Genomic DNA, 15,873 nt, shown 5'->3' on the forward strand with positions numbered 1-15,873 from the left:
AGAACTCCTTTGAGCTGACTTCGGTGCGCTCGTTCCCTTGCTGTGTTGGGCAGTAGCGGGCGTAGTGTCTAGGGCACGGCCGCTCCGCTTCTGCACCCTGCTCCCTCTTCTGCTGTGCTGGTGGCTCTGTGCGACCACCGCCTCTTCCTCCAAACTACTCAGGTCACCTGCATGACGTTCATTCCATGTGGGGTCGAGGACCTCATCGTCCTCCACATCATCTTCCACCCAGTCTTCACCCCTGCCCTCCTTGTCGGTCTCCACAATTCTGAACGCCGCAGCAGTTGGCACCTGTGTTTCGTCATCATCGGCGACGTGCTGCAATGGTGCTTGCATGTACTCATCTTGAGAAATAAGTGGTTGGGCATCGCTGCACTCAATCTCTTCCACTTCTGGGGCAGGGCTAGGTTGATCAGCTGGGAAACCCTGCTGACAGAGTCCTCAAAAAGAATAAGAGACTGCTGTATGGCTTGGGGCTCAGACTGCTTGCCTGATTTGCAAGAGGGTGAGGTGAAAGACGGTTGGACATCGGCTGCAGGTGCCAACTCTGACCTTTCTGCAGTAGACTGGGTGGGAGACAATGTGAAGGAACTGGAGGCACTGTCAGCAGCAAACCAATCTACTATCGCCTCTCTGTGTTCTGGCCTCATCACTTCTAGAGGCGTATGATGCCCTACCAAATACTGATGCAGGTTCTGTCGCCTACTCACACTTGAGGAAGGTGTTTCACTTGTGCGTGTAGCTGGCACAGATCGACCACGTCCTCTCCTTGCAACAGGAGCTCTACCAGCAGCACCACGACCCAGGCCACGGCCCCTATTTGACGGTCTCCTCATATTTCTGTAATTTAAGATCTTGCCCTAGAAAGGTGTTTATTGAATAGCAGAACAAAAGAACAACAGTATCGCACGGGTGTATCTCACAGTCAAATATGCAAACTATGCCGCAATTTAATGTTTTTTACACCAAAAGGGTGTATATTGAATAGCGGAATAGGATAAGAAACTGTGTATCTCACACGTACAAACACAGACTAGGCCCGATTAAATTTTTTTGTACCCTAAAGGGAGGATGAGGAAGAGGAGTAGGAGGAGTTGGGAACAAGAGCCAAACTGAAGCGCCCTGCAATCCTCGGCGGTAGAAGGAGATGCGCCAAACAAATTTAAAAAGGTGTATCACACATGTACCGATACAGACTATCCCGCAATTTATTTTTTTACACTCAAACAGGGTGTACATTGAATAGCGGAATAGGACAAATTTTACAAAACGGTGTATCTCACACGTACAAACACAAACTAGGCCCCGATTACAATTTTTTGTACCCTAAAGGCAGGATGAGGAAGAGGAGGAGTTCGGAACAGGCAGGAGGCAGACTGAAGCACCCTCAAATCCTCGGCAGTATGAGATGCGCCCCAAAAATTGGAAAGGTGTATCTCACACGTACCGACACAGACTATCCCGCAATTTAATTGTTTATACCCAAAGGTTTTGATTAAATAACGGAATAGAAAATATGATAAAAAAAAGTGTATGTATCTCACACGTACAGAAGCACACTAGGCCCCAATTACTATTGTTTGTACCCCTAAAGGCAGGATGAGGAGTAGGAGGAATTTGGAACAGGCAGCACCCTCAAATCTTCAGAAGTATGAGATGAACCCCAAAAACTTGGAAAGGTGGATCTCACACGTACCAACACAGACTATCCCGCAATTTAACTGATCCCCAAAGGTTTCTATTGAATAGCGGAATAGAAAATATGATCAAAAAAAGTGTATGTATCTCACACGTACAGAAGCACACTAGGCCCCAATTACTATTGTTTGTACCCCTAAAGGCAGGATGAGGAGTAGGAGGAGTTTGGAACAGGCAGCACCCTCAAATCTTCAGAAGTATGAGATGAACCCCAAAAACTTGGAAAGGTGGATCTCACACATACCAACACAGACTATCCCGCAATTTAATTGATCCCCAAAGGTTTTTATTGAATAGCGGAATAGAAAATATGATCAAAAAAAGTGTATGCATCTCACACGTAAAAAAACACACTAGGCCCCAATTAATATTGTTTGTACCCCTAAAAGGCTGGATGAGGAGTAGGAGGAGTATGGAACAGGCAGCATCCTCAAATCTTCAGAAGTATGAGATGAACCCCAAAAACTTGGAAAGGTGAATCTCACACGTACCAACACAGACTATCCCGCAATTTAATTGATCCCCAAAGGTTTTTATTGAATAGCGGAATAGAAAATATGATCAAAAAAAGTGTATGTATCTCACACGTACAAAACCACACTAGGCCCCAATTACTATTGTTTGTACCCCTAAAAGGCTGGATGAGGAGTAGGAGGAGTATGGAACAGGCAGCATCCTCAAATCTTCAGAAGTATGAGATGAACCCCAAAAACTTGGAAAGGTGAATCTCACACGTACCAACACAGACTATCCCGCAATTTAATTGATCCCCAAAGGTTTTTATTGAATAGTGGAATGGAAAATATGATCAAAAAAAGTGTATGTATCTCACACGTACAGAAGCACACTAGGCCCCAATTACTATTGTTTGTACCCCTAAAGGCAGGATGAGGAGTAGGAGGAGTTTGGAACAGGCAGCACCCTCAAATCTTCAGAAGTATGAGATGAACCCCAAAAACTTGGAAAGGTGGATCTCACACGTACCAACACAGACTATCCCGCAATTTAATTGATCCCCAAAGGTTTTAATTGAATAGCGGAATAGAAAATATGATCAAAAAAGTGTATGTATCTCACACGTACAAAACCACACTAGGCCCCAATTACTATTGTTTGTACCCCTAAAGGCAGGATGAGGAGTAGGAGGAGTTTGGAACAGGCAGCACCCTCAAATCTTCAGAAGTATGAGATGAACCCCAAAAACTTGGAAAGGTGGATCTCACACGTACCAACACAGACTATCCCGCAATTTAATTGATCCCCAAAGGTTTTTATTGAATAGTGGAATAGAAAATATGATCAAAAAAAGTGTATGTATCTCACACGTACAAAACCACACTAGGCCCCAATTACTATTGTTTGTACCCCTAAAAGGCTGGATGAGGAGTAGGAGGAGTATGGAACAGGCAGCACCCTCAAATCTTCAGCAGAAGTATGAGATGAACCCCAAAAACTTGGAAAGGTGGATCTCACACGTACCAACATAGACTATCCCGCAATTTAACTGATCCCCAAAGGTTTTTATTGAATAGCGGAATAGAAAATATGATCAAAAAAAGTGTATGTATCTCACACGTACAGAAGCACACTAGGCCCCAATTACTATTGTTTGTACCCCTAAAGGCAGGATGAGGAGTAGGAGGAGTTTGGAACAGGCAACACCCTCAAATCTTCAGAAGTATGAGATGAACCCCAAAAACTTGGAAAGGTGGATCTCACACGTACCAACACAGACTATCCCGCAATTTAATTGATCCCCAAAGGTTTTTATTGAATAGCGGAATAGAAAATATGATCAAAAAAAGTGTATGTATCTCACACGTACAAAACCACACTAGGCCCCAATTACTATTGTTTGTACCCCTAAAGGCAGGATGAGGAGTAGGAGGAGTTTGGAACAGGCAACACCCTCAAATCTTCAGAAGTATGAGATGAACCCCAAAAACTTGGAAAGGTGGATCTCACACGTACCAACATAGACTATCCCGCAATTTAATTGATCCCCAAAGGTTTTTATTGAATAGCGGAATAGAAAATATGATCAAAAAAAGTGTATGTATCTCACACGTACAAAACCACACTAGGTCCCAATTACTATTGTTTGTACCCCTAAAAGGCTGGATGAGGAGTAGGAGGAGTATGGAACAGGCAGCACCCTCAAATCTTCAGAAGTATGAGATGAACCCCAAAAACTTGGAAAGGTGGATCTCACACGTACCAACATAGACTATCCCGCAATTTAACTGATCCCCAAAGGTTTTTATTGAATAGCGGAATAGAAAATATGATCAAAAAAAGTGTATGTATCTCACACGTACAGAAGCACACTAGGCCCCAATTACTATTGTTTGTACCCCTAAAAGGCTGGATGAGGAGTAGGAGGAGTTTGGAACAGGCAGCACCCTCAAATCTTCAGAAGTATGAGATGAACCCCAAAAACCTCAAATATCATTCAGCTCTGCTGCAGGCCACAATTTAATTTTTTTTAACCCAAGGCTGTATATTGAATAGTGGAATAGAAAAAAAAGTGTATGATTTTTGAAACCACTAAATAATAGCACGTGAACTGAACACAGCAGTGTATGATCAGTCAGCACAGCACAGCTGAAGGAAAAATGCTGCACACAGTGACTGATAGAAAAATACTTTTCTCCCTCCTCCTCAGTGGGCAAATAAGATTATGTTCACTGCACCCCAAAAAGATTGTGTTCACTGCACCCCAAAAAGATTGTGTTCACAGCAGCCCACACACAGCAAAATGGATGTGGACCACTGACACCTGCCTATCTCCTATCCCACCCCACACAGCAATATCGATTGTAGTTTGTAGAACACACTGTCTGACCCTAAAAATCAGCAGACTCTCTCCCTAAAAGGATTGATAAGATGATGATCGTAGATCGGGTGACTGCAAACCCCACCACACACAGCAATATCGATTGTAGTTTGTAGAACACACTGACCCTAAAAATCAGCAGACTCTCTCCCTAAAAGGATTGATAAGATGATGATCATAGATCGGGTGACTGCAAACCCCACCCCACACAGCAATATCGATTGTAGTTTGTAGAACACACTGACCCTAAAAATCAGCAGACTCTCTCCCTAAAAGGATTGATAAGATGATGATCGTAGATCGGGTTACTGCAAACCCCACCCCACACAGCAATATCGATTGTAGTTTGTAGAACACACTGACCCTAAAAATAAGCAGACTCTCTCCCTAAAAGGATTGATAAGATGATGATCGTAGATCGGGTGACTGCAAACCCCACCCCACACAGCAATATCGATTGTAGTTTGTAGAACACACTGACCCTAAAAATCAGCAGCAGCCTCGCCCTAAAAGGATTGATAAGATGATGATCGTAGATCGGGTGACTGCAAACCCCACCCCACACAGCAATATCGATTGTAGTTTGTAGATCACACTGACCCTAAAAATCAGCAGCAGCCTAGCCCTAAAATGCCTACAACTCGCCCTGCCTAACACACTCCGACCTGTCCCTCAATTCTATCCGGACACAAATGTTTTTTTTTTCCTGTCTGTCCCTAATCAGCAGCCAGCACGTTGATGTGTGCTCTGTCCCTGAACTAAACAGCAGAATGACGCCGCAGCGGCGCTGCCTCGAACTTATAAAGACTTGGTCACATGCTTCAGACGGCCAATCACAGCTACTAATACATTTGTAGGCATGGCTGGGATGGCTTAGGCACACCAGTTAAACGCTTGTTGATTGGCTGTTGAAAGCCCGCCATGAAAAGCGCGCCAATGCATGCAAAACCCGGAAATAAAACGACCGAACACGGATCTTCAGAAGTATGAGAGAATATACAGTAAAGTTTTCGGGTCCGTGTTCGGGTAACAAAAATCCAATTATTCGGTACGAACACGAATAATACAGTCCGTGTTCGCTCAACCCTAATCATAGATTCCACTATGTATCATAGATGTTACTAATCTGATACATAGTTTGCAATAGTCCCGATTTTTCCGGGACATTCATATATTCAGACCCATGTCCTGGGAAAAGTCACGGGAAATTGGCTTTGTCCCGGTGTTCTGTGGGCGATATGTCAGATCACAGGGACGGCCAATGCTTCCAGCTGTGAAAATATGGCTGCAGGTCACTTCCTTGTGTACGGTGGGGAGGGGAGCAGCTAGTCGGCTTCTCTCTTCAGTGTACAAGCAAATCAATTCACTTATACACTGAAGCCGATAAGCTGCTTAGGTCGGAGGTCCCTCCACTGTATACAGGGAAGTGACCTGCTAGCCGGAGGTAGATCCCACGGGCACCACAGAGCTTCCATCTGCTCCCCCCTCTAAAATCTTAGTGAGCTGACAGCCAGAGGTGCAGGGGGGGAGATGCTACAGGCACCACAGTTGCAGGTGAGTGGCCATGGGGTGATCTGCTGGCTGTTCTGTTTGTTGGGGGGGGGGGGGTACAGAGCTGTTTTGGGGTTGGAGATGCACATCAAGTCCTGTACCTAACATTAATTAACAGCGCACGGGAAAACACCTGTGATGAACCAAGAAGGATTCAGATTCAGCAATCGGTAAATCTAAAATTAATTTATTGTAATAAAATCAGGAACGTAAAAGCACATACCACACTGGGTCCCGCTTGAGGCAGGGGCACTGTCCGAGGTGGAAAAGCCAGATGGAGGATATCAAATATGCATCAAGTCTCGTAGCATGCCCGCACTCTCTCTGACGGACTCCTATACCATGTCCGTGCACTCTCTGACCGTCTCCTGTACCATGTCCACACCATCTCTGACCGTCTACTGTACCATGTCCGCACCCTCTCTGACCGTTTCCTGTAACATGTCTGCATACTCTCTTACCATCTTCAGTACCATGCCTGCACACTCTCTGACCTTCTCCTGACTCCATATACTGTATACAAGATATAGCTCCATATTTTACTGACTCCATATACTGTATATAAGCTATAGCTACGTATTGTACTGACTCCATATACTGTATATAAGATATTATACATCCCTGATGACGTCACACGTAGGCTGACGAAACCGGTCGGGTCCACGCATTACGCCAACATCACTTCCGGTTCCTGGAACGCACAAACCGGCGTGCGATGCTGTACTGCTTCCCCATGTGTAACCTAATGTAAGTGGCTCCATTTTTCTTCGATTAAACAACGATTACATACTACACCATGGAGTTTTTTCTCTTTTTATGATCGGGGTGGTTATTGTCTGAGGAGAAGGATTGAAGGCGATTCACTGATCGGATAGAGTGGAGAGATCCATATTCAAGCTGAGGTTGGCATTCCATTCTGTTGGGATTCTACATACAGCACACCACTTACCAATGCTAGACCCCAATGGGCCATCTGGTAAGTGTGTTATACCGCCGGTGGTGGATTTTCCTTTCTTCTCCTTTCATCACGATCAAAGAAAGCACTCCTGATAGAACATCTGAGCACCTTCAAGCACTTATCTTTGCACTTGCTTTTTTGCACAAAGATTATTTATATGCTTTTTATTAAGAATTTATGCATTGTCACTTTGTTTAGATGGACTTTTGAAACAAAGCACGGTCACTTTATTGGAATGTGATATATGAATTGATGTATTGAATTTATTTGATATATATATATATATATATATATATATATATATATATATATATATATATATATATTGGATTGCACTACACATTTCCTTGAGAATTTATATATATATTTTTTAATTAATTTATTGAGCGCTGTCCCCTCCCCTTTTGTTAATTTTCAAACACGTGTTGTTTTAGGACTAGCTGCTCAATAATAATAATTTTCTTATTTCATTTACCACTATATATATTATTAATTAGCACTGTGGTTCCTAGGCGCGGTCACATGATTTTTAAAATCACCCCTTGTTTATTCCATATAAGATATTGCTACATATTGTACTGACTCCATATACTGTATATAAGCTATAGCTACGTATTGTACTGACTCCATATACTGTATATAAGCTATAGCTACATATTGTACTGCCTCCATATACTGAATATAAGATATTGCTCCATATTGTACTGCCTCCATATACTGAATATAAGATATTGCTCCATATTGTACTGACTCCATATACTGTATATAAGCTATGGTCAGATGGTCAGAAAGCTTTGCTTGACATTATTAGCATGCTGAAGAAGTGCGCAGGCCATTTCCACCATTCTATGCCAAGCAGCCAATGAGGTGCATTCAGGAAGACCTTGGCCTACCCAAAGACAACTTGATACAGGCTGTTCCAACACAATGGAACTCAACGCTACACATGTTGTAAAGGATGCTGGAGCAGAAGCGAGCTCTCACCATATATTGTGGTGAATATGGACTTGAAGGACATTCTTGTCCTACTGCTAATTAGGGATGGCCTTGCGGTTCTCCCGGCGGTCGGTTAGCAGCGAACTTTGCTTGTTCGCAGCCCGTCGATTTTGAGAACACATGGCGTCGTTTGCGGCGGCCATATTAGTTTACATTGGGGAGAACTTTGACCCATGACACAGCCATCAGGTGGAACGGGACAGCCAATTGAAACATTGCAGCACATGGACAGTCCCCCTACCCTATAAATAGACCTGAGCTGGCGGCCATTTCACATTCTGCTTTTTGTCTGTGTAGGGAGAGGTCTGCTGTGTGCACCAGGGATAGATAGTCAGTGACACAAATCGCTCCATTAAGGTCCACAAAAGTCCTTTTAAGGGCTGGCATTTGGTATAGGTGTACTGTCTCTTTTGTCAGTGTAGGGAGAGGTCTGCTGTGTACACCAGAGACAGATCGTCAGTGACACAAATTGCTCTGTTAAGGTCCACAAAAGTCTGGTATTTGTTATAGGTGTGCAGTGCACTATATAGGGGTATAATCCACTTATAATATACTTTGTAATATAGAAAGCATATTATAGTGGATTTGTATTGTGCACTGTGCAGCATTGTGACTGGTGTGTTGGGCGTTTCTGCAGCAATGCTACAAACAGTGACAAAAGCACTTTTAAAGTATTATAACTGGTGTGATAGACCAGTGGCCCCCCCAATACCACATATTGAAGTGGGGTTTTATCGGAGTATACTTGTAAAAGTGTATTTCTGTCCTGCAACAATATTGCCTCTTTTGCTGCGTTTACTCTGCTACACACAGTGCCAAACTCACTGGCCAATTTTTTGTACAACTGGTGTGATAGACCAGTGGCCCCCCAATACCACATATTGAAGTGGAGTGTTATCTGAGTATACTTGTATAAGTGTATTTGTGTCCTGCAACAATATTGCCTCTTTTGCTGCATTAACTGTGCTACACACAGTGCCAAACTCACTGGCCAATTTTTGGTACAACTAGTGTGATAGACTAGTGGCTCCCCAATACCACATATTGAAGTGGGTGTTATCTGAGTATACTTGTATAAGTGTATTTGTGTCCTGCAACAATATTGCCTCTTTTGCTGCGTTTACTCTGCTACACACAGTGCCAAACTCACTGGCCAATTTGTTGACCAACTGGTGTGATAATCCAGTGCCCCCCCCCCATAGCACATATATAAGTGGGGTATTATCTGAGTATACTTGTACAAGTGTATTTGTGTCTTGCAACAATATTGCTTCTTTTGCTGCATTAACTCTGCTACACACAGTGCCAAACTCACTGGCCAATTTTTTGTACAACTGGTGTGATAAACCAGTGAAGTGGGGTGTTATTTAACAGTATACTTTTCTAAGTGTGTATTTTAGTCCTGCAAAAATGTGGCCTCTTTTGCTGCATTAACTGTGCTACACACAGTGACAACAGTTACTGGCCAATTATTTGTAGAACTGGCGTGATAAACCTGTGGCCCCCCAATACCACAGATTGAAACGGGGTGTTATATATCTTGTTCTACATATACTGTGCTTCTCTAGAGACTTTTGTCACAGGGTAATTTAAAAAAATGACAGGCAGAGGAAGAGGCAGGCCCTTATGCAGGGGTGGTAGGGGTAGGGCAGGAGCAGTAGGCCGGAGCCAAAGTGTGAAGTTTCAGAAGGTGCGTTCGATTACGTCAAAGGACGCACCAGACTTGGTTGAGTGGCTCACTCAGCCTTCCTCTTCTGCACCCTCCTCATCCTCTCTATCTGCACCCTCTTCACTCTCTGCTGTGTGCACCCCCAAAGACACCAACACCACCACCACCATATACCCTCCGCTTGAGTCACTGGAATTATCTTCCAATCCATCACAAGACATTTGCGATGCGCAGCCATTGTTGGCATCGGATCAGGAAGAGGAGGTAGCAACAGCCGCCACTCAGCAGTCTGACGACAGTACCCAGATCAGCCTAAGGAGGTTGGTCTCCGCTGTTGCTGCCTACTCCGAGATCTTGAATGTTAGTGGTGGGGAAGGTGACGTCGATGATGACGTGTCTACGGATGTCACATGGGTGCCCACAAGAGAGGAAGGGGAGGGGAGTTCAGAGGGAGAGACGGACCAGCAGATAGGGAGGAGAAGCAGGCGGAACTTGCATTGCACAGGAGGGACAAAGCAGACTACAAATGTATCAGGAGCGAGCCATCAACCATATACGGTCACATCTGGCGCTCCCAGGACGCCGGCACCTGTCTCCGCAGTGTGGGCTTTTTTTAATGTGTCTGCTGCTGACAACAGTGTTGCCATCTGCAGCCTTTGCAATCAACGCATAAGTCGCGGTAAGCCAAACACTCACCTAGGGACGACCGCCTTAAGAAGGCACCTAAACTCCCATCACCGAGCCCAGTGGGAGCAACGCCGTCAGAACCCACAAAGTCACACTCCAGGCTCTCATCGTCCAGCCCCTTCTCCTTCTGCTCTCTCTTCACAATTGTCCTCCACTCCACCTTCCATCATGCCATCCTCACGTTGTTCTGGAAAAAGGCAGGCTTCCGTGACCCAAATGCTGGAGCGTAAAAAAATGATGACGCCGGATAACCCTCTTGCCCAACGTTTGACTGCTGGCTTGTCAGAACTGATAGCCGAAAATTTTTTGGGTCCTTTCATGGCCGACATTTATCCTGTGAGTGCCTAATGTACCTTCAGCCACAGATTACAACATTCTTAACTGTCGGGTAAACCCATGTGGGCTAATTTTTGGGGCCTTTCGTGGCTGACACTTACTTATTTATCCTGTGAATGCCTAATGTACCTTCAGCCACAGAATACAACGTTCTTAGCTGTCAGGTAAACCCACGTAAAGTCACTTGTACCTGGCTGAAGTGCACTGATAAGGTGGGCTGCAAGAAAGGCTGGGAGAGCTGGAGCACCTTCTACATTTTCTAGTTTATGTTCCTATGCCCGCCGGTGGGGCTGTAGGGGGGAATCTTCATGGGACAATATGCCCTTGGAGGGGAGATTTGTAGAGAGAAAGGGGTTTTCCCCATGCAGTGTGATTTTGGAGCCCATTCATTTGAATGGGCTTTAATTTACACCAGGACACAGAAAAAATAGTGCATGCACTATTTTTTGGTGGTGTGTTGTTAATGCCACCTGTATGTAAGCAGATTGCAAATACAATGGCACCTGCAGCAGATCACAAGGGACGTGCTTTCCAGCAGTGTGGAAAAGGCTCACAGAAGAATAAAAAAAATTCTACAAAAAAATAATTTTAAAACATAAATTAGAAAACAATGAAGGGCCCGCTCACATGCGCTTTGCAACCTGAGAGCTGTCAGCATTTGGACTTCTCTTCAGAGAGCTTTTGATAGGTGGGGAAGAGGCAAATTGCCTGTTTAAACCACCACACTAGGACGCCACAATCGTGTGCTTTGCATGCAATGCAGGGCACTTGCAGAACAGCACTATTCATTCAAATGGGTCTTTTTCGACAAGGGTATAATTTCTGCCATAAATCAAATAATGGCAATATGTGCGATAATTGCTTCCCAGGGGTCCACACAGGGCAACTCCACACCCGTACAATTTTGTTTAATACTGCCATCCGCCGGCTGGAGTTTTCCTGTGTGAAATCATTTTGGCATCCGGACATCATGGTTATTTGTTTTTTATTTTTTGTCGTGTCTTTTGTTGATGTTCCTTTGGTAAGGTGATCCTGACTAGGGTTGAGCGGACACCTAGATGTCCGTGTTCGACGGGTTCGGCCGAACTTTAAAAAAAAGTCCGGGTCCGTGTCCCGGACTTTTACCGAACTTTTCCCGGACACCGAACCCCATTGAAGTCAATGGGGACCCGAACTTTAAGGCACTAAAATGGCTCTAAAACACCAAAGGAAAGGGCTAGAGTGCTGCAAATGGCAGCAAAACGTAATTAAGAGCATGGCAAGTGCTCTGCAAACAAATGTGGATAGGGAAATAACTTAAAACAACAAAAAAAAACAGAAAAATAAAACAATGTTCTTCTTCATCTCTGAAGGACGAGGCCCATATGGAGTAGGAGGGAGGTTGAGGTGGTGGTGACATAGGCATGCGCACAGGGTGTGCCGGGTGTGCCTGGGCACACCCTAATCACCTAGGGCACATAGCATTGCCAGTGAGGAGATGGGAAAGATCTCCCTCGGACCTGCTCTGCTCTATTTCTCTTTGCCTACAGGTACATGGCCCCGATACATTACTCTCCCTGCTGGCAAACACATGCATGTGTATTTCAACTTTGGGGTGCACACCTTAATGCAATAGGCTGCGCACACCTATGGGTGGTGTAGGTGGAAGCGGCGGTGGAGGAGGACCAGGGCCGGATTAAGAGCATCATGGGCTTGGTGCTGAGGATTTTGAAGGGCCTTAAGGGCCGTGCCTTGCCATGCACCCAGAGGAGGAAGGGTGCAGCCATGCATGCCTAATTCAACATGGGATGCTGTCTCTGAAGCCCATAAACACATCCATGCATCGGCAACTGTCCCTCCTTGTCCGGCCTTCGCGCTGTGTGGGGAGGTTCTGAGGGTGCTGCCTGGGGAAGCGAGCATAGAAGCCAGACTTCTGTGTTTACAAGTGACAGAAGAGCGGTAACAGTGAATATGGCCAACCCGGGGCCTATATAAAAAGGTAGGGGCCTGGAGCTGCAGCTCCATTAGCCCCTACGTTAATCTGGCCCTGAGGAGGAGGACGAGGTAGCCAACACTGCTTCTTTTCACAAATTTTAAATGAGGGTACACCCCAAAAGAGTGAGAAAGAGCAAAAATGGAACAATGGGTGGGTAAGGTCGGTATCCATTGCTATTCTGCACAAGGTACGGAAAAGTCCCGTGGGATCCATGCCTGGTTCATTTTAATGAACGTGAGCTTGTCCACATTGTCTCTGGACAGGCGGCTGCGCTTGTCTGTTATAACGCCCCCAGCCGTGCTAAATACCCGTTCAGATAATACACTGGCTGCAGGGCACGCCAGCACCTCCAACGCGTAAAGGGCAAGCTCAGGCCATGTGCCCAATTTGGAGACCCAGAAGTTGAAGGGGGCAGACCCCTCATTCACTACATGTAGGCGTGTGCACACATACTGCTCCACCATGTTGGTAAAATGCTGCCTCCTGCTAAGACGTTCCATCTGAGCTGCTGGTGCTGCTGTTTGTGTTGGCGTGCTGACAAAGCTTTTCCACATTTCGGCCATGCTAACCCTGCCTTCTGAGGTGCTGGCGGTGCCCTGGTTGCGTTGGCGACCTCCTCCTCCTCCTCTGCCTTGTGCTTCCACTGCGGCCCCGCTGTCAGATGGGAATGCCAGCAGCATGGCGTCTACCAGCGTGCGCTTGTACTCGCGCATCTTGCGATCGCGCTCCAGTGAGTGAATTAAGGACGGTACGTTGTCCTTGTAACGGGGATCCAGCAGCGTGGCCACCCAGTAATCAGCACAAGTTAGAATGTGGGCAACTCGGCGGTCGTTGTGGAGACACTGCAGCATGTAATCGCTCATGTGTGCCAGGCTGCCCAGAGGCAACGAAAGGCTGTCCTCTGTGGGAGGTGTATCGTCCGTGTCCTCTGTATCCCCCCAGCCACGCACCAGTGATGGCCATGAGCTGGCCTGGGTGCCACCCTGCTGTGAACATGGTTCCATCTCCTCCTCCAGCTCCTCCTCCTCCTCCAGAACTGTGCCCCTGCTGGACAATTGTGTCCCTGGCGTTTGTGTGTGCAGGAACCCACCCTCGGAGCCCCTTGCGAATGACTGCCCTGAAAGCCTTGGAAATGTTACCTCTTCATCCTCCTCCTCCTCCTCATCCTGTGCCACATCCTCTTCCATCATCGCCCGAATTGTTTTTTCAAGGAGGCATAGAAGTGGGATAGTTAAGCTGAGAACGGCGTCATTGCCACTGGCCATGTTGGTGGAGTACTCAAAACAGCGCAACAAGGCACACAGGTCTCGCATGGAGGCCCAGTTATTGGTGGTGAAGTGGTGCTGTTCCGCAGAGCGACTCACGCGTGCGTGCTGCAGCTGAAACTCCACTATGGCCTGCTGCTGCTCGCACAGTCTTTCCAGCATGTGCAAGGTGGAGTTCCACCTTGTGGGCACGTCACATATGAGGCGGTGAGCGGGAAGGCCGAAGTTACGCTGCAGCGCTGCCAGGCGAGCAGCAGCAGGGTGAGTACGCCGAAAGTGCGCACAAACGGCCCGCACTTTCTGCAGCAGCTCTGACATATCGGGGTAGTTTTTAAGGAACCTCTGCACCACCAAATTCAGCACATTCGCCAGGCAAGGGATGTGCGTCAAACCGGCTAGGCCCAGAGCTGCTATGAGATTTCTCCCGTTATCGCACACCACCAGGCCAGGCTTGAGGCTCGCTGGCAGCAACCACTCATTTGTCTGCTGTTCCATGCTCCTCCACAACTCCTGCGCGGTGTGTGGTTTGTCCCCCAAACAGGCAAGTTGTAAAACTGCCTGCTGTCATTTACCCCTGGCCGTGCTGAAGTTGGTGGTGAAGGTGTTACGCTGTCCGGATAAGGAGGCGGTAGAGGATGAGGAAGCGGAGTAGCAGGAGTTAGGAACAGGAGGCAAACTGAAGCGCCCTGCAATCCTCGGTGGTGGAAGGACATGCACCAAATTGCTATCCGCCTCAGGCCCATCCGCCACTGCATTTACCCAGTGTGCCGTTAGGGAGATATAACGCCCCTGACCGTGCTTACTGGTCCACGTATCGGTAGTTAGGTGGACCTTGGCACAGATGGCGTTGCGCAGTGCACACCTGATTTTTTCCCCCACTTGGTTGTGCAGGGAAGGGATGGCTTGCCTGGAAAAGTAGTGGCGGCTGGGCACGACGTACTGTGGGACAGCCACCGACATAAGGTTTTTAAAACTGTGCGTCTCCACCAGACGGAATGACAGCACTTCAAAGGCCAATAATTTTGAAATGCTGGCATTCAGGGCCAGGGATCGCGGGTGGGTAGGGGGGTACTTCCTCTTCCTCTCAAGTGTTTGGGAGATGGAAAGCTGAACGCTTCCACGGGACATTGTGGAGATGGTTGTTGGTGACCCAGGTGGTGGTGTTGCTGACAGATCGTCTGTTTGCGGGGTGGCAGGTGCCGGTATCACTACAGATGTGGCTGGAGCGGCCGAGACTGCAGCAGAAGAGGAAGCAGGATGAGCCAGAGAAGTTTCTTGGTTTTGAAGGTGTGTACTCCACTGCAGCTCGTGCTTTGCACTTAGATGCCTGATCATGCAGGTTGTGCTCAGGTTGAGAAGGTTTATGCCTCGCTTCAAGCTCTGATTGCACAGGGTGCAAACCACTCGTGTCCTGTCATCAGCACATTTTCTAAAGAACTTCCACGCTAGAGAACTCCTTTGAGCTGACTTTGGTGCGCTCGTTCCCTTGCTGCGTAGGGCAGTAGCGGGCGTAGTGTCTAGGGCACGGCCGCTCCGCTTCTGCACCCTGCTCCCTCTTCTGCTGTGCTGGTGGCTCTGTGCGACCACCGGCTCTTCCTCCAAACTACTCAGGTCACCTGCATGATGTTCATTCCATGTGGGGTCGAGGACCTCATCGTCCTCCACATCATCTTCCACCCAGTCTTCACCCCTGCCCTCCTTGTCGGTCTCCACAATGCTGAACGCCGCAGCAGTTGGCACCTGCGTTTCGTCATCATCGGAGACGTGCTGCGATGATCCTTGCATGTACTCATCTTGAGAAATAAGTGGTTGGGCATCGCTGCACTCAATCTCTTCCACTTCTGGGGCAGGGCTAGGTGGATGGCCCTGGGAAACCCTGCTGACAGAGTCATCAAAAAGAAG

Source organism: Pelophylax lessonae (genome assembly GCF_965119305.1).
Source record: "Pelophylax lessonae genome assembly, chromosome: 11".
Classification (NCBI taxonomy): Eukaryota; Metazoa; Chordata; class Amphibia; order Anura; family Ranidae; genus Pelophylax; species Pelophylax lessonae.